The 24,219-nt window shown below is 46.1% G+C and overlaps 1 long non-coding RNA gene across 1 annotated transcript; it reads left to right on the top strand.

Moving 5' to 3' along the window:
- The first annotated feature begins 391 nt into the window (after nt 1-391).
- Nucleotides 392-23,017, top strand: LOC121008660. Its single transcript, XR_005780616.1, has 3 exons — nt 392-550; nt 22,164-22,167; nt 23,006-23,017. It is a non-coding gene; the product is annotated as an uncharacterized LOC121008660 (long non-coding RNA).
- The last annotated feature ends 1,202 nt before the right edge of the window (nt 23,018-24,219 follow it).

Here is a 24,219-nt window from a genome sequence, read left to right as displayed (position 1 = left end):
TCAGAAGCCCTGTGCTGTGGTATGAGCCGGCAGCAGTTGCTATCTGCCGAGCCAGTCGGTGTAAAAACACCCGGACTAGAGACTGCTTCACTAATGTGTGACCTTGTGGAGAAGGGCAGTCCAGTCCAGGCGTTGCTGGACGCAGAGAGCCAGGTGACCCTGGTACCTGCCAGCCGGGTGGCTGAGAACTATGTGCAGGACTTTCATGGTGTTAGCATGGACTGTCCGGTGGCTCTCCCTGAGTGTGAGACTCCAGTGCAATCTGGGACTTGTGAACTTAGTGATGCAGTTTCACATATACATAATGTGTTATTGGGCCGTGAAATCGTTTTGTTGCTGTGGGGTAAGGTAGACACTTCTGCAGATAGTGAGGAAACTCATGCAGAACCTGTACCTGTCCCTTTAAGTGAAGATCTAAGGGAGCTGCACATTGACCTCCATGGGGAAAGAATGTTGACCATTGGAAACAGTGGTGCTGGTCAAGTGCAAAGTGATGGTGACAAAAGTGAGAAAATGCATAAGGAAAATGTGATGTCATATGAAATATGTGGTGACAGTGATATAACTTTTCCGTTGCAGGTTGTGGTCAGGGGAGAAGCGCCCCCTGGTGGTAAAAATGTAAATGATGATAAAACTTTATTTTCTGCATCTGCTATGTTTCATGAAGCGCGATATGACGTAATCAAAAGGTTTGAAGACATGCATATAACTAGTGTGGAGCAAAGCCCAGCTCCAGCTCAGTGTTTGAAGGTGCAGGAAAATATGATCGGGTTAGAGGGTGTACCGCACGTACCAGAGGTGGAAATGCAGTCTCCACAATGTTGGTTGGTTACTAAGGAAGTGTCCCAGGTGGGGATTAGCTCATCGGTGCCCCTAGAGGTCAGAATTAATAATGACACGAGCGGTATAGGTGACGTATGTGCTGTGACCGATAGCAACCCAGAGAGTGAAGCTACCATGTCAAGGTCCTGTGAAGCAAAGGTGGTTACTAGTAGCGACCAGACAGTTCTATCTGACGAGATGGGAATTAAGTCGGGTGACGTCAGCCTAGGGTCTGAAGCCCATATCCAGACAGTTGTAGGTGACCTGACACGACAGTACAGCTGCAAACAGGAGGATGATCTCTCTCTCTCCTCACGCTCCCTAGAAATGTTAGAGACGGGACTAGCTGTCTTCACAGAGCAACTGAAGAAGGCTTCAGAAAGGGCAAAGAAGGAGAGCCAGAAAGAGAATGGTGATACTCCTACATCTGCTGCAGCAGAGCCGAGCAAGGAGCAGCTGGAACCGGAGGCCAAAAAGCGTGGCACTTCCCACAAGCTTGTGCAAAAAGCTGAAAAGAAACTGCTGAAAAACATAGAGTTGGTGGTTCAGCGCCTGGAGAAACAGGGTGTGACATACAAAAAGGTGGAGAAAGAGGGGGAGGAGTTAACAGGGCAAGTATATGGTGCCATGTCCGAGAAGGATGAGAAGGCGGTCAAAGAGACTGGAGACTTCGAGAAGACAAAGGCTGGAAAAGTTAAGGCCGATGTGTTGGTTGAAGTGAAGTTCCCAGGTGCTACAGAGACCAAAGTTAAGCCAAAGGGAGCCGCGGCTGAAGTGGAAAAAGCCACTAAAGAAGCAGAGGTCTCTGAAACTGCCATAGTAGCTGGTGTAACTACTGCTGGAAAGAAGGAAGAAGTGACCCAGATGCACGTAAAAGAAGCGAGCTGGGGCAAGCATGCTCTGCTGAAGGAGCCCTTCAAAGCAAGGGAGGAAGTGTTGGGTCATGACCATGACTGGGAACAGTTCAGTCAAGAGTTGCAGCAGTCCAAGAAAGGACGTGAGGCGCATGTACAGGAGCCAAAGGATCTAAAAAGAGATAGAGATCAAAATATACGACAGCGCATCATTATCACTCGGGAAAGCGTAGAAAAAGAGTATCTGGCCATGAGATGGGCACATGAGTCCGTTAGGCAGTTTCTGTTAGGCAAGATGTTGGTTTTGGTGATTAAACCAAGCTCTGCTGGCGTGGGTCTGGAAGAACAAGGGGAAGGTACGTGTCACCAAGGTTCCTGGCCTTGGTGAAATAAGAACCGGTAATTTTCTGTGTCAGTGGCAGCTAGTGCTCGCTGACACTGTGTTACTTAGTGTGGCTGTAAAGCCAATCTGGGCCGGTTCTTATTGGGAGCAGCCAAAGAGCAGGGTGGGTGGCTGTTCCCCACGTCCAGGCCAGGTGGATGCCCTCTCACCAGCCTCCCGTGGTTATGCAGGTGTTCACCCTCATGGGCTTAAACAAAAGGGGGGGATATGTGAGACAGTGACAGGTCTCACTCAGGTTAGAGGCAAGGAAGGGGTGGATAGTGCGGTCCACACCCCTGTTCCACCACAGGTGAGAGAAGCTGGAGGTAATCAGCCTGGCATAAGGCACCTCCCAGAGTGTCAGAAAAGGGGTAGTGTGTTACCTGTGGACAGAGGCCTGGAGGCTCTGTCTGTGTGGTCTCAGCTGGGCTAGGCTGAGGGGACACGAGGCTAGGCAATAGCCTGGACTTTGGGGGACTTGCACACAGATGGCTGGAGTGGCTCCGTGTGGTCTGAGAGATCACTATCCCACAAGAGACACTGGTGTGGGAGCAGCCTGGAAGCTGCTGGAGGTTGGGCTGGGAAAGCCGCATCTCATCACGGGTGTGAACTGTGGTACGCTTTAGGTGAGTCAGGGAAACCTATGTGTTTAGATAGGGCCCAGACGGGCAAGGTATTTTATTTTGGCTTTGTGTGTTTTTCTTTATGCCGTGTGCCACAATAAAGCACAGTTTGGCCCCTAAATCCTGGTGTCTGTGAAGAAGTGTGTGATTGCAACCACCGGAAAAGAGCTAATCCCCCACACATGCCATGTCGGAAATGAGCCTCCCTAGCGTCACCCGCTAGGCTCGTTCCCATCGTGGCCTGTTATTGGCTGCCCCGCCCCATGTCGATGGATGTTTTCATCTGCATGACGGGAGGGAGGCAGTGGCGGCTGTGCGGGCATCAGAACAATGTGGGTGCTGGGAAATGAGGTAAGTACGGTGCCCTGACATTTTGAGGGGCATTATAGGGGTTAGATAGCACAGTGTGCACATAGCCACTAATCATATTCCCCCCCCTGCAAGGTGACTGATGTGCTGGGGAGGGGGGCCCTGTAGGGTCATAGAGGACTCAGGAGGACAGTGTGCTGCCCCCAGGGGAAGGGGGAGGATTAGGAGGAAAACACACTGTCCTTCTAAATCCTCTATGATCCTATAGGCCCCCCAAAAAAAAAAAAAATGCTTGCTGCTGCCCTCCCCCCATCAAGAATACCCATCCAACCATACATGAACTTTAATTTTTTATTAAATCTGACTGCTGTCTTCTTACTGTGGCAGGCACACTATGGAGTGGTCCTTCAGTCTGTGTCGGGGAGGCTGCACTCACTGGCTGATGGGCAGATGGTGGGCAGCGCGTAAGCACAGAGCGGAGGACGACTACGGGCGCACTCTCTTTGTGATTGTTGAACCTGCTCCTGCTGCGATACACTGGCCAATCAGCAGCAGGATCTTTACGCTGCTAAATGCTGATTGGCCAGTGTGAAATGCAGCAGGTGCCGAGAGCCCGCAGCTGGAGCCTGTAGCCAGGTCAGATAGGGAGCGGGCGCGTGAACCAAGGGGGGTGGGGGGTGGGAATAACACAAGTGGGCAGGCCACGGCAGCCTGAGCGCCTCAATTAACTATGAATAAAAACTGTCTTGTGAAGAATAGACTTAGGGGGCGGGGCCTTCCATGCGCTCCGGGCCCCATAGCAACGGCGTGGTCTGCCTATATTGGCAGTACGCCACTGTGACCGTGGATACGCATGTTTGATGCAGTTTTCGTTATAATTATTTGTCTTTTAGTCCTTTCCACCTTTCAGATGAGGTGGTAGATGCCTTTCATGCCTAAAGATAACCAGTTTGTTCTCCCCCACACTGGGCCTATCAGATTACCACATTTAGATTATATTATACAGAAGTGAATGGCCATGCCTCAGTTGTCCTCACCCAACTGCATGGCCAGCAGCAACAATGCCATGTGGCATATTATTCAGCCAGACTTGACCCCGTGGCCAGAGGTGCCCCTTTCTGCATCAGAGCTGTAGCAGTTGTACAAGCCATGCTTGATAAAGGTTCTGAGATAGTCCTGAACCACAAAGTAACATATGGTCATATAGTCATATTACATCTATCCTCATGAAAGTACAACCCAAGAACCTTTTTGTTGCCCGCAGAGTTAGATATGATAACTTACAAAGTGTGTGGTTTAACTCTGCTAAATCCTTATGTGCCGGAAGAAGGCCACAGTCTGGTTCGGACTGAACCTCAGTATATCTCTGCTTGCTGATTTGAATGTTCATATTCATCCTGACTAAGGATAAGCGAATTGGTTCTCATATAGTTTTATAGGGCTTAGAAAAGACATCTGCCCATCCAGCTCAGCTTACGAATTCAGTCCAAATTTCTCAAAAAGGCAAGAGAGAGAAAATGACTAGTACACAAATGTGTGTTTCTCAACTGTATATATGTGTTTTAGGACACCAAAAAGTTACTAAATTAACAGTTAATAACTGATCCCGACCATATGTTTATTGTGTTGATTTCTTAACCTACTACTAACACATAGGATCATGTCTTTCATTCTAGATTGTATTACCTTTCTTGGCTTCTCACAATTGACACTATTACAGACGATCATGACGTATCACAAACTTATTTCCTGAAGCTTATAGATCAAGTGTTTTATGTACTATCATGGATTTATCGTGTTGATTATTTGTCCTAATTACTAATATATGGGACCATTCTAGATAATATTATTTTTATATAATTGTTTCTCTATCACAGAATTCCAGCTATTGTAACTTTTTCCATCAATCTATTCATCAAAATATTGTGCTTATCAGGGAAATTAATGTGTTGATGTATGATCATCCACTTTATTTGACTAATGTAATGTGTTTTCGTTGGCACAACATCTGAAATGTCCAAAGTTGTAATATTTTGGATCCAGCCACCCTGTTGCCTCTGGAGCAAGGGGGGAGGGAAGAGTTAGGGCACTTAAACTTTTCTTCCAGATCCAGAGGAAGAGGCTCATGACTGTTTGCAGATAAATGTCACAAGGGACAGCGGGATTTGGTAAATCAGCTATTAGATAATCCAGATCATGTGCTCTCTGTGGATGGATTGAGGTATTGCCAGGATGGCAGTTACTACATAGGTTGGGCAGTGGTGATTAAACATGACACTAAAAAGCAGAGTCCTTACCACCATACATGTCTGCCTAAGAAGCAGAGCTAAGGGCTCTGGAGATGGCTTGTAGATATGCAGATGGCAAAGCAGCCAACATTTACGCTGATTTCGATGACTATGGGCCCATTTGGAAAGCCAGAGACTTCCTGATCGCTTCAGGTAAACCCATCAAAATGGGGAAGCAGTGAGGTCTCTTACAGAAGCCCTCATGTCGCCAACTTGAGTGGCGGTGATAAAAACAAAGGTTACTGTAAAACAGAGGAGGCAAGGGGAAAAGCCAAGGCAGATCAGGCGGCAAAAATGGCTGCCAAATTGCCTAGGCAGACCCATGCCTTAACCCCTTAAGGACTCGGCCCTATTTCACCTTAAGGACTTGGCCATTTTTTGCAAATCTGACCACTGTCACTTTAAGTGCTGATAACTTTAAAACGCTTTGACTTACCCAGGCCGTTCTGAGATTGTTTTTTCGTCACATATTGTACTTCATGACACTGCTAAAATTGGGTCAAAAAAGTTAATTTTTTTGCATAAAAAAATACAATTTTTACCAAAAATTTTGAAAAATTAGCAAATTTCAAACTTTCAGTTTCTCTACTTCTGTAATACATAGTAATACCCCCAAAAATTGTGATGATTTTACATTCCCCATATGTCTACTTCATGTTTGTAGCATTTTGGGAATGATATTTTATTTTTTGGGGATGTTACAAGGCTTAGAAGTTTAGAAGCAAATTTTGAAATTTTCAGAAATCTTCAAAATCCCACTTTTTATGGACCAGTTCAGGTTTGAAGTCATATTGTGAGGCTTAGATAATAGAAACCTCCCAAAAATGACCCCATTCTAGAAACTACACCCCTCAAGGTATTCAAAACTGTTTTTTCAAACGTTATTAACCCTTTAGGTCTTCCACAAGAGTTAATGGCAGATGGAGAAACAATTTTGAAATTTATATTTTTTGGAAAATTTTCCAATATAATCAATTTTTTCCAGTAGTAAAACAAGGGTTAACTGCCTAACAAAACTCAAAATGGGTTGCCCCGATTCTGTAGTTTGCAGAAACACCCCATATGTGGTCGTAAACTACTGTTTGGCCGAACGGGAGCACATAGAAGGAGGGGAACACCATATGGGTTTTGGAAGGCAGATTTTGCAGGACTGGTTTTGTTTATACCATGTCCCATTTGAAGCCCCCTGTTGCACCCCTAGAATAGAAATTTCAAAAAAGTGACTCCATCTAAGAAAGTACACCCCTCAAGGTATTCAAAACTGGGTTTACAAACTTTGTTAACCCTTTAGGTAGTCCACAAGAGTTGATGGCAGATGGAGAAACAATTTAGAAATTTCTATTTTTTGGAAAATTTTCCAATATAATCAATTTTTTCCAGGAGTAAAACAAGGGTTAACTGCCAAACAAAACTCAAAATGGGTTGCCCCGATTCTGTAGTTTGCAGAAACACCCCATATGTGGTCGTAAACTACTATTTGGCTAAACGGCAGGACATAGAAGAAGGGGAACGTCATATGGTTTTTGGAAGGCAGATTTTGCTGGACTGGTTTATTTACACCATGTACCCTTTCAAGCCCCCTGATGCACCCCTAGAGTAGAAACTCCACAAAAGTGACCCCATCTAGGAAACTACGGGATAAGGTGGTTGTTGTTTTGGGACTATTTTAGGGGTAAATATGATTTTTGGTTGCTCTATATTACTCTTTTTTGAGGCAATGTAACAAAAAAAAAATTCTAAAATTGTTTCTACATTCGCTATTTAGTTTTGTGGAACACCTAAAGGGTTAACATAGTTTGTAAAGTAACTTTTGAATACCTTGAGGGGTGTAGTTTCTTAGATGGGGTCACTTTTTTGGAGTTTCTAGTCTAGGCTACATCAGGGGGGGCTTCTAATGGGACATGGTGTCAAAAAAAAAACTGTCCATCAAAATCTGCCTTCTAGAAACCATATGGAGTTCCCTTCGTTCTATGCCCTGCCGTGCGGCTATATAGCCATTTACGACCACATATGGGGTGTTTCTGCAAACTACAGAATCAGGGCCATAAATATTGAGTTTTGTTTGGCGGTTAACCCTTGCTTTATTACCGGCAAAAAGGATTCAAATGGAAATTTTGCCCAAAAATGAGTGTTTTGGCACCGTTTTTATTTTATATTTTTAACACCGTTCATCCGAGGCATTTGGGCAAAAGTTATTTTTATAGCGACGACTTTTACGCACGCGACGATGCCCAATATGTATGGTTCTCAGACTTTGGAGACACTAAGCAGGCATCCTAAAAACTGCGGCCCTCCAGATGTTGTAAAACTACAATTCCCACCATGCCCTGCTGATGGCTGTAGGTTGTCTGGGCATGCTGGGAGTTATAGTTTTACAACATCTGGAGGGCCGCAGTTTGAGGATGCCTGCACTAAAACTAATATTTTTTTGGGAAAAAAAAAATGTTTCCGTGTCTCCAAAGTCTGAGAGCCATAGTTTTTTATGTTCTCTAGTGGACTGTTGGGGATTATAAAAATTTAGTACTCCATGGAAGTGTGATACTCCCTGAAGCAATCGATAACGCAGAGGCCCGGATGATCGGGGCAAGTGTCGCACTGAGTGGTGGTGTCCTTCCGTATCCCCCTCCTGCGACACACTCTGCACTTTTTTTGGGTTCGTCCCTTCTTTCCAGTATGGGGGACCACACCTGGAAAGTGTTGGCCAGGGACGATCCGGGCGCCTCCAATTCCCGAGGTACTCCGGCCTGCTCTTTCCCGGTCCGAAAAGATCAGGTCCTTGAGGACTGCCTCATAGAATTGGAGGAATGTCCCTGTGCTGCCAGCGCTTCGGGATAGTACAAAAGAGTTGTACATGGCAACCTGCACCAAGTAGACCGCAACTTTTTTGTACCATGCCCGGGTTTTGCGCATGGCGTTATATGGCTTGAGGACTTGATCCGAGAGATCAACTCCTCCCATATACCGATTGTAGTCGACGATACAATCAGGCTTGAGGACCGTTGCCGCGGTACCTCGCACAGGGACTGGGGTGATGCCGTTACCGTGGATTGTGGACAGCATAAGGACATCCCTCTTGTCCTTATACCTGACCAGCAACAGGTTTCCACTGGTAAGTGCACGGGTCTCACCCCTGGGGATAGGTACCTGGAGGGGGTAGGCAGGGAGGCCGCGTTGATTTTTCCGCACGGTTCCACAAGCGAACGTGGATCTGGCGGCAAGGGACCTGAACAAGGGAATGCTGGTATAAAAGTTGTCCACGTACAAGTGGTAACCCTTATCCAGCAGTGGGTACATAAGGTCCCACACGAGTTTCCCGGTAACACCCAGAGTGGGGGGACATTCTGGGGGTTGAATCCGGGAATCTCGCCCCTCGTACACACGAAATTTGTAAGTGTACCCTGAGGTACTCTCACAAATTTTGTATAGCTTCACGCCATACCTCGCCCGCTTTGTGGGAATATATTGGCGGAAACTGAGTCTCCCTTTGAACGCAACGAGAGACTCATCAACCGCGACCTCCCTTCCAGGTACGTAGGCCTGCTGAAATGTGGCCCCAAAGTGATCGATGACCGGCCGTATCTTGTACAGCCGGTCATAGGCAGGATCACTTCGGGGGGGACATGCTGCATTATCGGAATAATGCAGACATTTCCGGATGGCCTCAAACCGGGGACGTGTCATGACCATACTGTACAGTGGGGTCTGGTATAGGACGTCCCCACTCCAGTATTGCCTGACACTGGGTTTTTGGACTAGACCCATATGCAGCACGAGGCCCCAAAATGTCCTCATCTCGGCTGCACTGACCGGCGTCCAGCCACCGGGTCTAGCCAAAAATGAGCCTGGGTTTTGAGCGACGAACTGTTGGGCGTACAGATTCGTCTGCTCCACCATCAGATTCACCAGTGGGTTACTGAAAAAAAAACTAAAATAGTCTATTTCAGTAAACCCCACTGTGGGAATCTGGATTCCAGGATTGCCAGCAAAATCCGGAATCTCAGGCTCAAAGTCCACTGGGGGACACCAGCTAAGTTCATCGGCAGGGGGCTCCGGTGGACTTATTTGGTGGGCCGGGAAACCAGTACGAACCCCAGGGCGGCTCGTACTAGGGTGGGCCACAGGATCCCTAGCATGTGGGGCCCCTGGCTCCGCCTGGCGGCGTCTCCGCCGCCTTGGTGGCTCATCGTCATCAGATGATGATTAGGAGGATGCGGATGATAAAAGGAACGTGGGGTCATCCTCATCCTCACTGGGGCTCTCAGAGTCGGAGGCAATCTGGGCGTATGCCTCCTCGGCCGAGAACATCCGGCGGGCCATGGGTGTGTGTGCGTGTATGTGTGCGTGTGTGGAAACCTTTATTATATGTGCGTGTGTGTGGGGGCAACGGGTGTTCGCGTACTAAAAAAGGCAAAAAAAGAAAGGGCAAGTGTTAGGAAAAAAAAAGTTCAAACTTGCTGATCAGCGGTACAACGCTGATCAGCGGTCGGTGGGGTGGTGGGGCGGGCGATGCGCTAACACTGGACGGACGCTATAAAGTGCCGGCCAGTCAGCGCACGCAGAAAAAAAAAAAGTGGTGGTCAGGGGAGGGGGGGGGGGCTGGTGGTGGGGAAGGGGGGTGGGGTGGGGGTCTGGTGGGGGGGGCAAGTGGCAGGGGGGATCTGGGGTCTGATGGATGGATCAAAGAAAGTTTGGAAATAAAAGTTTTTTTTGTTTTTTTTTCTAACTAACTTTTCCCTTCTTTCCCTGCCTAACGGTGCCTCTCCCTCACTGACCCTAACCTACCTGGGTGGCGATGGGTGCAGGAGGGTGATGGATGCCGATTGTGGGGACACAGGAGCTCGTTCTGGACGGTGCTGCACGGTCAGGGTGCTGGACAGGAAGAGGAGGGGAGAGAGGAGCGCAGGAAGTTTGAATCTCGCGCCTCTCTCCCCTGCTCCAATCAGCACCCTGGACAGCGGCGTTCAGCACCAGGGCCAGCACCGCCTCTCCAAATCCTCGGACTGCGATAGGTGGTGTAAAATTACGCCACCGATCGCAGTCTTTTTCCGGTTCATCGGGTCACAGGACACCCGAATGGACCGGAAACGCAGAAAACCGCAGGTCTGAATTGACCTGCGGTTTTCTGCGATCGTCGATGCGGGGGGGTCAAATGACCCCCCCCTGCATTGTTACGGGATGCCGGCTGAATGATTTCAGCCGAAATCCCGTTCCGATTAACCCCTGGGGCGCCGGAATGCCGATTTCAAGTTAGGACGTACCGGTACGCCCTGAGTCCTTAAGGACTCGGGAAATAGGGCGTACCGATATGCCCTGCGTCCTTAAGGGGTTAAAGGGAACCTGTCACCAGGATTTTGTGTATAGAGCTGAGGACATGGGTTGCTAGGTGGCTGCTAGCACATCCGCAATACCCAGTCCCCATAGCTCTGTGTGCTTTTATTGTGTAAAATAAATGATTTGATACATATGCAAATTAACCTGAGATGAGTCCTGTCCCTGACTCATCTTACATACAGGACTCATCTCAGGTTAATTTGCATATGCATATGTATCAAATCGTTGCGGATGTGCTAGAGGCCATCTAGCAACCCATGTCCTCAACTCTATACACAAAATCCAGGTGACAGGTTCCCTTTAAGTGGCCACAGCTGAGGTCCCTGAAATAACTCCTCCTATCTCGCTGGAAGTTCTTAAGACCTTAAAGAACCAGGTGGGTAAGGAGGAAAGGGACCAGTGGATGTAAAAAAGCGGGAACTGCGAATGAGGAAGGCCTAACACAGTTCCTAGCGAAACTATGCCTTCCCAGGTCCCTCTAATCCACGATGGCACAGGCAACCCATGGGGTGACGCACCAGTCAGAAGCTGCTGTGTGTGATTTAGTACATAGCGCATGGTACGCCCCAGGGTTTAGCACTGTAGCAGTTAGATATACTCAAGGATGTATGATTTTTGCCCAGAACAACGTGAGACAAGGTGGTTAAGGTACCCCAGAAACACACGTCTTGCCCTTTGTATCTGTTTCAACACTTGCAGACTACCCTCAACTACCCATGGTGGGCATGTATGAGTATGTATTGGTGTGTAATGACTTGTTTTCAGGATGGCCAGAAGCATACCCAGTAGCTAAGAACACAGCAAAGAAGATTATGGCCGAAGTTGTATGCAGGTATGGGGTACCTGAGACCATTGAAAGTGACACAGGTGAAGTGATGCAAAATATAATGACGGTTTGGGGTATAGAACAGGCCTTATACGCTTCGTACCATCCACAAAGCAGCGGTAGAAAAGAAAAAAAAAAAGTAAAGATTAAAAAAGCCATGGCAGAGACTGGTAAGCCACGAACAGAGTGCCTGCTGGTAGCATACTTTCAGTAAGGTATACCCTTAACCGTGAGACAGTCCTTAGTCCCTATAAGGTCCTTTGTGGGTCAGGCCGAAGGACAGGATTGTATTTCCCACAGTGGCTCCAGATGCAACATGGTTGTCTGACAGATTGTGTGATCAAGCATTTGACTAAAATACATTCTCAAATTTTTGCTTCACTTCCAGATGTTGATAAAGCACCAGGAACCTACCCACTTGTGTCTGGAGATTGGGTGGTGGTAAAAAGACACGTTACAAAAGTCCTGTCATCAAATCCTGGTTTGATGTTCCATTCCAAGTGTTGTTGTCCACAAGCACATCAGTGAGGCTTGAAGGAAAGCCTAATTCGAGTCATTTCAAGAAAGTATTGAGTCGGGAGACTTGAAAGGATGTTTCTTGTTCCCCCTTATGTGACTGCTGATCCTGACTAAAAGAATATGGTTTCTTATTGAGATAGTAGAAATAGATTTCTGGGCTGGGGAAGAGGTGTGCAAAAGGAAGAACAAAGTTGTTACAGTCCGATACTTCTAGCCCAGTGACCCATTAATAGTATAGCTCAAAGACTCCCAGTATTGATAGTTCTTATGTTCACAATAATCAATGACCAGGTCATGAATGCCCTAAAAGGACTTACTTCCTATTCCTGAATTTAATCTTTAATTCTGCTATTTGCGTTATTTGTTTGATGTGTCATCCCCTGCATTAGAAGGTTTTTGTTCAAAATCGTAGCTGAGGCTACCCCGGAGATGCTCATGGGAGACCTACGTGAGGATGGGAGACAAAGTCCACAGCTCTGTTGGTCCCCCTTCCTGCTTACAACGCCACCTGGAGATCATCGACCATAGGGACTGACATCTGACTTTCCCATGCTAAGTCCAGTGTCATGGGAGGCTATACACTAGGCTAGGTTGTCATGGAAGCTGGCGAAGAGGATTCGAAGCATGGGAACAGATGTGCTAGGCTTTTGTTAGGGAAAGAATGAGGTCCAAGGAGGGACTGATAGAGCTGTGGACTACATTCTTTGAATTCTGCTAAGAAAGCTCCCACATACTTTAGCTCTCAGACAACACCTTATCTTCTAGAGCACAAAGGTTCCATCCTACCAAAGAGAACACGCCTCCTTGCTGCGTCATATATGCTTTTCTGTTGTTAGTACAGACTCCATCACAAGATGGCGGCTATAGCTAGATATTTACATACCAGAGTTAGTAAAACAATGCACACTGCGCAGATGCCAAGTCTTATCTCTTTTCTTATTTTCATATTTTAGCCAATGTAACAATGCCACATGCCTCAGGGGGAATGCCTCTCTGATTTCTATATAAACTGCTGTACTTCCTGTAATAAATAAGAATTTGCTTTGACTCCATGGTGTGTGTCATAGTTATTTTCTTCCATGCACGTAAAACCGTTGGCTTACTACAAATTTTGAGCAGTAGAGCAAACGTGATTGGCCCTGATTATGGGCATCTTTAACAATGGTGATCATGGGTAATGGGGAATCGGGGTTCGATGCCGGAGAGGGAGCCTGAGAAAGGACTACCACATCCAAGGGAGGTCAATGGCTGAAATCTGATTGTCTGTTGTTGCCTTGCCCCTTATTTTTCCTAATTGTGAACCACCCAGACAGGTTATTAAAGCACAAGTATGCAAGGAAGGCAGCAGGCGTGCAGCAATTACCCACTCCTAAGCGGCCCTGTTATTGGAATGAGTACAATTTCCGTTAACAAGGATCTATTGGAGGGCAAGTCTGATGCCAGAAGCCAACTTGCTCCCAGGCTCCACAACGTTCACCCAGTGTGCCATCATGGTGAGGATTGTGTTGACCAGACTCTTGGCTACTGAGACTGGACTTGTAGGTGAGGGCCTGCTGCCGCTTTGTTGACTCTAGATAACTTCTAGGCGATCGCACGTCCCCGTGACGACGACAATCCATTTGGAGCAATTTTTCAACAAGGACCTTCTGGTATAGCACCGTTTTGCTTGTCCTCTCCACGAGGAATGAGAGATGAGAAGTTCTCTTTGTAGCGGGGGTCGAGAAGGGTGGACAACCAACATCTGTGTTGTCTAAAATGCGTATAACGTGCGGGTCGTGGGAAAGGCAGCCTAACATGAAGTCAGCTATGTGTGCCAAAGTACCAACAGGCAAGACTTCGCTGTCGTCATCAGAAGGTGAGCGGACCCTGTAAAAGATTGTAGGTGAAGGTCTGCAGGTGAGCTGACCCTGGAAAACATTATATGCGAGTGCCTGCAGTTGAGCTGACCCTGTAAAACATTATATACGAGGGCCTGCAGTTGAGCTGACCTTGTAAAACATTATATACGAGGGCCTGCAGTTGAGCCGACCTTGTAAAACATTATATGTGAGGGCCTGCAGTTGAGCTGACCTGTAAAACATTATATGCGAGGGCCTGCAGTTGAGCTGACCCTGTAAAACATTATATGCAAGGGTTTGCAGTTGAGCTGACCCTGTAAAACATTATATGTGAGGGCCTGCAGTTCAGCTGACCCTGTATTAACATTATATGTGAGGGCCTGCAGTTGAGCTGACTCTGTAAAAAATTATATGCGAGGGCATTATATACGACGAATAAGCATGTTGATATGATGGAAGAGGAGGAGGAGGAGAAAAGGAAGATTTAACCATATACCCTTTTTTGGGGTGGAAGGGGTGCATGGGAATACAGTGTATTGAGTACATTATACAACACATTTAAAGTGCCTTTGTTCATCCGCTATCCTCTGGTGGAGTCGAGAAGTCTGGGGCAATCCAGGCCTTGTTCATTTTTATAAGAGTCAACCTGTCAGTATTTTCAGTTGACAGGTGGATATGCTCATCTGTTATAATGCCAGCAGCAGCACTAAATACCCGCTCAGATAAAATGCAGGCGGCAGAGCAGGCCAGCACCTCCACAGCGTAGAGTGCCACAGTTCGTGCCATGTGTACAGCTTGGACACCCCGTAGTTGTAAAACACTAAGGGGTTACTGAGGACGCTGACACAGTCTTCTACGTACTCCTTCACCATCTTCCAAATCTTTTTCCTCCTTGTGACACTAGGCCGCATATCAGGGTGAGGGTGCTGGCGGGGTGTCACGAAACTGTCCCAGGCCTTGGAGAGTGTTGCCCTGCCTCTGTTGGAACTGCTGTGTGTTCCCTTTGTCTCCCCTCCTCGGTTGCCCAAGGAATTACAGACTCTGCCACCAGCATTGTCAGATGGAAATTTTGGGAGCAATTTTTCAACAAGGACCTTCTGGTATTGCACGGTTTTCCTCGTCCTCTTCACCTGAGGAATGAGAGATGAGAAGTTCTCTTGGTAGCGGGTATCGAGAAGAGTGAACACCCAGTAATCCGTGTTGTCTAAAATGCATATAACGTGCGGGTCGCGGGAAAAGCAGCCTAACATGAAGTCAGCCATGTGTGCCAGAGTACCAACAGGCAAGACTTCACTGTCGTCATCAGGAGGATCACTCTCAATCTCCTCATCCTCTACCTCCTCTTCCTCCTCTTCTACCCACCCACCCTGACAAGATGGAATTAAACTTCCATGGGTACTACCCTCTGTAGCGGAGGCAACCGTCTCCTGCTTCTCCTCCTCCTCTTCATCATCCAATTCGCGCTGAGAAGACAGACGGAGGGTGGTCTGGCTATCACCCTGTGTAATGTCTTCCCTTATTTCCACCTCTTCCACATGCAAAGCATCATCAATTGTGAGCAGCGAGCATTTGAGTAGACACAGAAGTAGGATGGTTACGCTGATAATAGCATTATCGCCGCTCACCATCTGTGTTAATTCCTCAAAGTTTCTTAAAACGTCACAGAGGTCAGACATCCATGCCCGACGACCATGTTGCAGCTGGTATTCCACTACTGCCCTCTGCTGCTCACAAAGCCTGGCCAACATGTGGAATGTTGAGTTCCAGTGCATGCTCACATTGCACAACAGCCAGTGAGCTGGCAAGTTAAAGCCCTGCTGCAGCGTTGACAGACCAGCTGAAGCTTTCGAAATGTGCACACACGCGGCCAACCTTTACCAGTAGCTCAGGCAAATTGGGGTAGGTTTTGATAAACCACTGAACCACTAAGTTTAAGACGTGGGATAGGCATGGGATGTGTGTGTGCTTGCCGAGCTCCAAAGTCGCAACCAAGTTACGGCCATTATCACACACAACCATGCCTGGATGTAGGTTGAGTGGCGAGAGCCACAGCTCAGTCTGGTCTCTTATCCCCTGCAACAGCTCTGTGGCGGTCTGCTGTTTGTCCCCTAAGCTTATCAGCTTCAGCACGGCCTGTTGACGCTTCCCCACTGCAGTGCTACACTGCATCCAGCTACTGGCTGATGGCTGACTGGTGCTGCACGCGGATAATTCGGAGGTGGAAGTGGAGGAGGAGGCGGAGGAGGAGAAGTGAGGGTTGGAGCCACTAAGGTAGGTGCTGTCGGAAACCCTAATGGAATTACGGCCCGCAATACTCGGCGTCGGTAGCACCTGTGCCATCCCAGGGTACTACTCGCTCCCGGCCTCCACAAAGTTCACCCAGTGTGCCGTCAGAAAAATGTAGCGTCCCTGGCCAAATGCACTTGCCCATGTGTCCGTGGTTAGGTAGGCCTTCCCAGTAACTGCGTTGGTCAGGGCACGTGTGATGTTTCGGGACACATGTTGGTGTAAGGCGGGCACGGCACACCTCGAAAAATAGTGGCGGCTGGGGACAGAGTAGCGCGGGACGGCCGCCGACATCAGGCTGCGGAAGGCCTCAGTGTTCACAAGCCTAAATGGCATCATTTACAGGGCCAGTAATTTTGAAAGGTGCGCATTTAGTGCTATGGCCTGTGGGTGGGGGGCTGGGTATTTGCGCTTGCATTCAAATGCCTGGGGTATTAACATTTGGACGCTACGCTGGGACAGGGAAGTGAATGTGGTCGCTGATGGTGCTTGCGAAGGTCCAGGTGCAGGGCTGGAGGCATCCTCGCCAGCGCCTTTGACAGGCGATTGGCCAGCATGTACCATAGGGGAAGAGGAGCCAGTGGTGTGACTCGCAGACACAGATTGTGGACCCAGACGTTCGTTCACGCCCCGGCTCATTTTGGTGTGGCACAGGTTGCAAACTACTATTCTTTTGCCACGACCTCTGCGTGAACCATCAGCATCACGGCCATTTCACGTCCCTTACTGCTCACCTTGCGCATATTAAATGTTATATGCACGCTTGACACACAAAATGTGGCTCGGATGTCACAGTTCACAGCAAGCACAGTATATGGAAAAAGTACATAAAGTATGGAAAAAGGAAAATAGATTTCAGTTCAGTTTTTCCAATCTCTGGCCCTGACACACAGAAGGTATAATACAGATGTCTCTAGTCACTGCAGACACCCTCTATATAGAAAGTATTGAAAATGATGGAAAACATATATTAATTATTAGTTATATTTCTCCAATCTCTGACCCTGACACACAGAAGGTATAATACAGTTGTCTCTAGTCACTAGTGATGGCCAGTTCGCAGTGTTCGCCGACGAACACATGCGATCTGCTATCTTCACTCACAAGTCTGGCGATGCAGAGGTAAGTCCTTACCTGTGCCTGCGCCGGGAGCCGCTCTGAAACACATGCAGTCACCGGGAGCAGGCAGTTCCGAGAACAGCCATCATCGGACTGTTCTCGTAACTGCCTGCTCCCGGTGACCACATGTGCTTCAGACCGGCTCGCGGTACAGGCACAGGTAAGGACTTACCTGTGCATTGCCGTACTTGTGAGTGAAGATGGCAGATCGCATGTGTTCGTCGGCGGCGAACACTGCAAACTGGCCTTTGCTGCTAGTCACTGCAGACACCCTCTATATAAAAAGTATTGAAAATGATGGAAAAAATATATTACATTTCAGTTATATTTCTCCAATTTCTGACCCTGACACACAGAAGGTATTGGACAGATGTCTCTAGTCACTGCTGACACCCTCTATAGAAAAAGTATTGAAAATGATGGAAAAAATATATTAATTTTCAGTTACAGTTGCAAGAAAAAGTATATGAACCCTTTGGAATGATATGGATTTCTGCACAAATTGTTCATAAAATGTGATCTGATCTTCATCTAAGTCACAACAATAGACAATCACAGTCTGCCTAAACTAATAACTCACAAAGAATTAAATGTTTTTATTGAACACACCATGTAAACATTCACAGTGCAGGTGGAAAAAGTATGTGAACCCCTAGACTAATGAAATATCCAAAAGCTAATTGGAGTGAGGTGTCAGCCAACTGGAGTCCAATCAATGAGATGAGATTGGAGGTGTTGGTTACAGCGGCCCTGCCCTATAAAAAACACACACCAGTTCTGGGTTTGCTTTTCACAAGAAGCATTGCCTGATGTGAATGATGCCTCGCACAAAAGAGCTCTCAGAAGACCTACGATTAAGAATTGTTGACTTGCATAAAGGTGGAAAGGGTTATAAAAGTATCTTCAAAAGCCTTGCTGTTCATCAGTCCATTAATTTTCTGTTATATTTCTCCAATTTCTGGCCCTGACACACAGAAGGTATTGGACAAACGTGCAGGGAGGTGACTCGAGCATGGCGCTCAAGCACATGCGGTACTCGGCCGAGTACCGCATGTGCCGAGCATAGCGATGCTCGAGCCGAACAGCAGTTCGGCCAAGCATGCTCGCTCAACACTACTTTTGACCCATAAATCTGGAGGGACTTTTGCAAGCATGTCCTCCACCTAGAAAAAATGTGGGGGATTCAGTCAGCACAACCCTGTATGCAGGTGCACATCGCTATGGCAAAATACACATACAAACGCAAAAACACAAATGCAATAGCACTCTGCAACCAGCACTCTACCCTGCCTCTATGCTGGATGTTGAATGAGGCATTGGTGTACATTTTGGCCAAAGCGTAATAAGCCACTCACCACGTCAAGGTCGCCTCTATGAGTGGTCCCTAACACTAGTTCCTACCTGTTTATGGGCCATGATAGCCACACAAAGTCCAGGGAGCGCAGGTACAGCATGCACACCAGGCACACTCTGCTTTTAACCCCGTCCGGTGCCGTGACAGCTTTCATCGGATCCAGGGATGCAAGTACCAACATGCATGCTGAGCCCACTAAATGTACCTGCGCTCCCTGGACATTTGTGGCTGCCTACTACATTGGACCACAGCCATGTTGAGTGTGTCTTAATGGACGAAAAATGGCTGTGGACCAACTTGTCACGTAGGTTAGGGCCACGTCTGTACGTGATCTGTGGATGGTCTCCCAGTACATCCTGAAGTTCGGGGTCCATTTTGAGGATCCCCCAGTGGTGTTGTAGAATCTTTTTGACTTGGTTCGATCCTCTGTCAAAAGTAGTGATTACTCGCAACAATTTAGTGACAGGATTACTGGGCTGCTTAGGGGTAAGTAAGGTAGATCTTTGTCGAGTCAAGGCTGCCTTGTAAGTGGATCTGAGGGCATAGTCAGGATAGCCCATTTGTAAGAATCTAGCCCTCAGGTCATTTGCTTGCGCCACAAAATCTTTTTTATTTGAGCAGTTTCTATGCAATCAAAGATACTGACCTCTGGGTATCCCTCTCCTGAGCGGGAGGGGATGACTACTCTCCCATCTCAGGAGAGAGTTCGTGGCATTAGGTTTTCTGTGGATAGAGGTATCCAGTTCCCCTCTGTCGTTCTTGGTAATTTTAATATCCAGAAATGGTAGACTGGTGGAGTGTGTCTCACACGTGAACTTCATACCTATCTCGTTCTGATTCAAATAGGATACAAAGGATTCAAGTTGGGTAGGGATGCCATTCCATGTGATGAAGATATCATCGATATATCGTGCCCACAGCCCAATTTTAGATAGATCATCCGGATTTCTGTCCCCGAATGCCAGGGTCTCCTCCCACCAGCCCAGGAATAAATTAGCATACGAGGGGGCACAAGGGCTCCCCATCGCGGTACCCCTGAGCTGGTGGTAGATTTTGTTATCAAAAGAGAAGAAATTCCTGTTCAGGGTAAATTCAAGGATTCGGACAATAAATTGGCTGTGGGCTTGATATTGACAACCCAGAGATTTCAAAAAGAATTCCACTGCTGCTAACCCCAGTTGATGCGGTATAGAGGAATACAAAGCCTCTACATCGATACTTGACAAGAGACAATCGTTCTCAAGCGTCAGACCCTCCAATTGTTTTAAGAGGTCCGTGGTATCCTTTAAATGGGATGGCAACATGGTGACAAATGGGGCTAGGACTTGATCAATGTAAATCCCCAGGTTTTGGTTTAAGTTATCGACCCCCGATACTATAGGTCTCCCTTTCAAAGGGGATGTCCCCTTGTGGACTTTGGGGAGGCAATAGAATGTAGATCTACGGGGATATTCAGGCAACAGGAAGGTATACTCATCTGGTGAAATGACTTTAGAGGCTTTGGCCTCATCAAGAATAGACTTTAATTCTCGTTTATAGACGTCTGTGGGGTCTCTCTCCAGGATCTCATAGGTCTCCTTATCAGACAGGAGGCTCCTACACATATTCCTACAGTGCACTGAGTCCATGAACACAATGTTACCCCCCTTATCAGCAGGTTTGATGGTGATTTGGGGGTCATTAGCTAAGGAGGAAATAGCAGTGGTCACAGACTCAGGGCAGTTGGAATAATGTGAAGAGATCCGGAGGTCTTCCAGGTCATTGGTGACCATATTCAGAAAGACGTCTATACAGGAGATTTCACTCGAACTGGGTGGCATTTTGTTACTTTTACATTTTAGGTTTGTAAATGGACCAAGGCCTGAGGTTGAGTTGTCTAACATAGTGAGAGAATTTAACAACTGTACATCTCCTAGCAACTCCACCGGGATACCTAACTCTAGGCATTGGCGTCTGTCCATGTGTTTAAAATGCTTGTGCCACCTTAATTTACGGATGAATAGATTCAAATCTTTAACTGCACTAAATCTATCAAACTTAGGGGTGGGCTTCATCCTGATTGAGAGGGCGTGAAGACAAGTTAATTACCTCTGGTCCTGAAGTTGAGTTGATGGTTGTTGTGTACGACTGCGAAGAGGGTAGTCCAGAGTCTGGCTGGGTTGCCCTAAAAAACGGTTATCACGTCCCCTATAGGAGCCCCGAGGCCGACCTCTTCTTGATGTGCCCCTGTTGGGATATTTGTTTGTCTTAGGGCCTGTTTCATGTTCTGAATCAGAGAAATCCGTCTCAGTTGACGATCTCTATGAATTACTCTGTTTATTATCCCTTTTGACGTTACTCAAGGAAGAATAGATACGATTCTCCTTGAAATCAGATAGGTCTCTTATAAACTGACGATGATTTCTTTCCTTGAGGTGGTACTGGTACTTCTCAAGGGTGAGTTGTAACTGTTTTTCCCTGTTGGAGAACTCCGTCTCCTGTGAGAAGGTCTGTACCACCTCAATTTGTTCAGTCAGTTTCTGGTTCAGAGTGTTTAATGTGCCCTTTTCTTCTTCCACCAGCAGCTTCATGAGTCTCAGGGAACTATTTGTGGCCTCCTGTTCCCATTTGGTCATGAAACCCGGATTACGTGAACGAGCTGCTGGGAGAAGGGAAATATGGAGGCCTCGAGGGACTATATTATTTTTTATATAATTATCCAGACTCTGGACTTCCCACCACGAGGTGATTTGTTCTTTATATACCTGTGTTAAATCAGTAAAAGCAGTATGGAAAGAGAGCAGGTATTTTTTCTGGTAAAATTGTTTGTCAGAAAATATGTCTTTAGCTTCATGTAACCAATTGTCTGCATCAAAACCTGTTGCCTGGAACCCTGCCATGCCACAATAGAAGGAGAATAGCAGAAATATGAATCAAAGCTCTAAATCTGTTCAGGCTTTGCTAGCACTCCAATGGTAAATAGGCAGAAGAGGGGCCCCAGAAAGGGGGGGGGGGGAGTGTGATTATATTAAAACATAACTTTTAATTTGGTCTAAAGATCACAGAATAATACGACTCACTACAATACACAAACATACATACATACACTCACCTAAAGAATTATTAGGAACACCATACTAATACGGTGTTGGACCCCCTTTTGCCTTCAGAACTGCCTTAATTCTACGTGCCATTGATTCAAAAAGGTGCTGATAGCATTCTTTAGAAATGTTGGCCCATATTGATAGGATAGCATCTTGCAGTTGATGGAGATTTGAGGGATGCACATCCAGGGCACGAAGCTCCCGTTCCACCACATCCCAAAGATGCTCTATTGGGTTGAGATCTGGTGACTGTGGGGGCCATTTTAGTACAGTGAACTCATTGTCATGTTCAAGAAACCAATTTGAAATGATTCGAGCTTTGTGACATGGTGCATTATCCTGCTGGAAGTAGCCATCAGAGGATGGATACATGTTCTCATTCTGTTTACGCCAAATTCGGACTCTACCATTTGAATGTCTCAACAGAAATCGAGACTCATCAGACCAGGCAACATTTTTCCAGTCTTCAACAGTCCAATTTTGGTGAGCTCGTGCAAATTGTAGCCTCTTTTTCCTATTTGTAGTGGAGATAAGTGGTACCCGGTGGGGTCTTCTGCTGTTGTAGCCCATCCGCCTCAAGGTTGTGCGTGTTGTGGCTTCACAAATGCTTTGCTGCATACCTCGGTTGTAACGAGTGGTTATTTCAGTCAAGGTTGCTCTTCTATCAGCTTGAATCAGTCGGCCCATTCTCCTCTGACCTCTAGCATCCACAAGGCATTTTCACCCACAGGACTGCCACATACTGGATGTTTTTCCCTTTTCACACCATTCTTTGTAAACCCTAGAATGGTTGTGCGTGAAAATCCCAGTAACTGAGCAGATTGTGAAATACTCAGACCGGCCCGTCTGGCACCAACAACCATGCCACGCTCAAAATTGCTTAAATCACTTTTCTTTCCCATTCTGACATTCAGTTTGGAGTTCAGGAGATTGTCTTGACCAGGACCACACCCCTAAATGCATTGAAGCAACTGCCATGTGATTGGTTGACTAGATAATTGCATTAATGAGAAATAGAACAGGTGTTCCTAATAATTCTTTAGGTGAGTGTATATAGATTAATTTGGTTAGTATTTAGATTTAATTAGTTTGCATATATAGATTAATTTGGTTAGTATTTTGATCAATTGGCATATATGTTAGCTTTATAAAAAATAAAAAATAAATTAATTATATATTATTATAAATATCGAATATATAAAATATATAAAAACATATAAGAAAATATATAAAGTATATAAAATATATAAAATAATAAACAATAAGATGATACTAAAATATAAATATTATATTATAATATTAAAAAATAATAAAAGGTGTGATGAAAAATAAAAAGGAAAGGAGCAAGTTGTGCATAATGTCTGACTCTAGTGTCATGCCTTTATCTTGGTTCTATATGCAAATAGACTGGGAGGATTTTATATTATAGTTTCATTTAATTCATTTAGCCCAAACGGGGCTAATGTGTCCAATTGATAAATCCAAACAAACAAATCCAAATAAACCTCTCTCTTTTAGAGATTATCAAACCTATTAAAGGGGTTTTCTGGTATTTGTTCGATAGGTGTAACTCGGATTGGGTGTTTTTCTTTCTCTAGGGTGGACGTACAGTGTCTGGATAGACCATGTTTTGCGTAGTGTCTCCGAATATTGTACCGGTGCTGATCCATCCGGCAATTTAAAGGTTGTGTGGTGTGGCCAACATATTGTAGGCCGCATCCACATTCTATCAGATAAATAATGTAGTTCACTTGACAGGTCATTTGTTGTTTGATGGGGGATATTGTACCATTATGTTTAGATGTGAAAGTGCTTTGATTGTGTGTAATAATTTTACAGCACAGGCATCTGTTTATTCCACATCTATAGGTACCTACTTTTAAAGGTATGCATGTTTTTTATCTTGCCCTCGTATTGTTTCTTTTTATGTTGTATTCGTTTACTTGGGGCGATAACACTCTTAATAGTGGGTGCCCGCCTATAGGTGATCCTAGGTGTCTTGGGTAGGTGCTTTGCTAAATATGGATCGTGAAGTAGTATGTGCCAGTGTTTTTTGAGGGTGGCCTGGATGTATTTGTTTGAAGTGCTGTATTGGGTGATGAAATTTATACTATCCAATCGATCTTGTTTTTTTGGGGGTGTGCTTAGATGTTCTATCTGTGTTTTTGACATACATCTTTCTTCAGCATTTTTGATTAATTGCTTTGGGTAACCTTTTTCTGTAAACCTTTTTTTGAGCATTTTGGCCTGTGTTAGGAACTCCTCATTTCTGGTGGAATTACGCCGAATTCTCTTATATTGGCTATACGGGATGTTTTTTAGCCACTTTTTATGATGAAAACTGGTAAAGTGAATGTAGCTGTTTGTGTCGACAGTTTTGAAATAAGTCCTGGTGGATAGGGAATTGTTGGTATTAGTGACAATGATGTCCAAAAACTCAATTTCTGTTTTATTAAAAATGGGAGTAAAAGTAATTCCCCAGTCTGTGCAGTTGAGGGACTCGCTGAAGGATTTGGCCGATATTTCGTCCCCCTTCCAGATGATGAAAATGTCATCTATGTATCTTTTGAAGTAAATTATTTGGT

The sequence above is a fragment of the Bufo bufo genome, chromosome 7, assembly GCF_905171765.1.
Source record: "Bufo bufo chromosome 7, aBufBuf1.1, whole genome shotgun sequence".
Lineage (NCBI taxonomy): Eukaryota > Metazoa > Chordata > Amphibia > Anura > Bufonidae > Bufo > Bufo bufo.
Note: the sequence above shows the minus strand (reverse complement) of the source record. Positions and strands in the feature narration are given on the sequence as shown.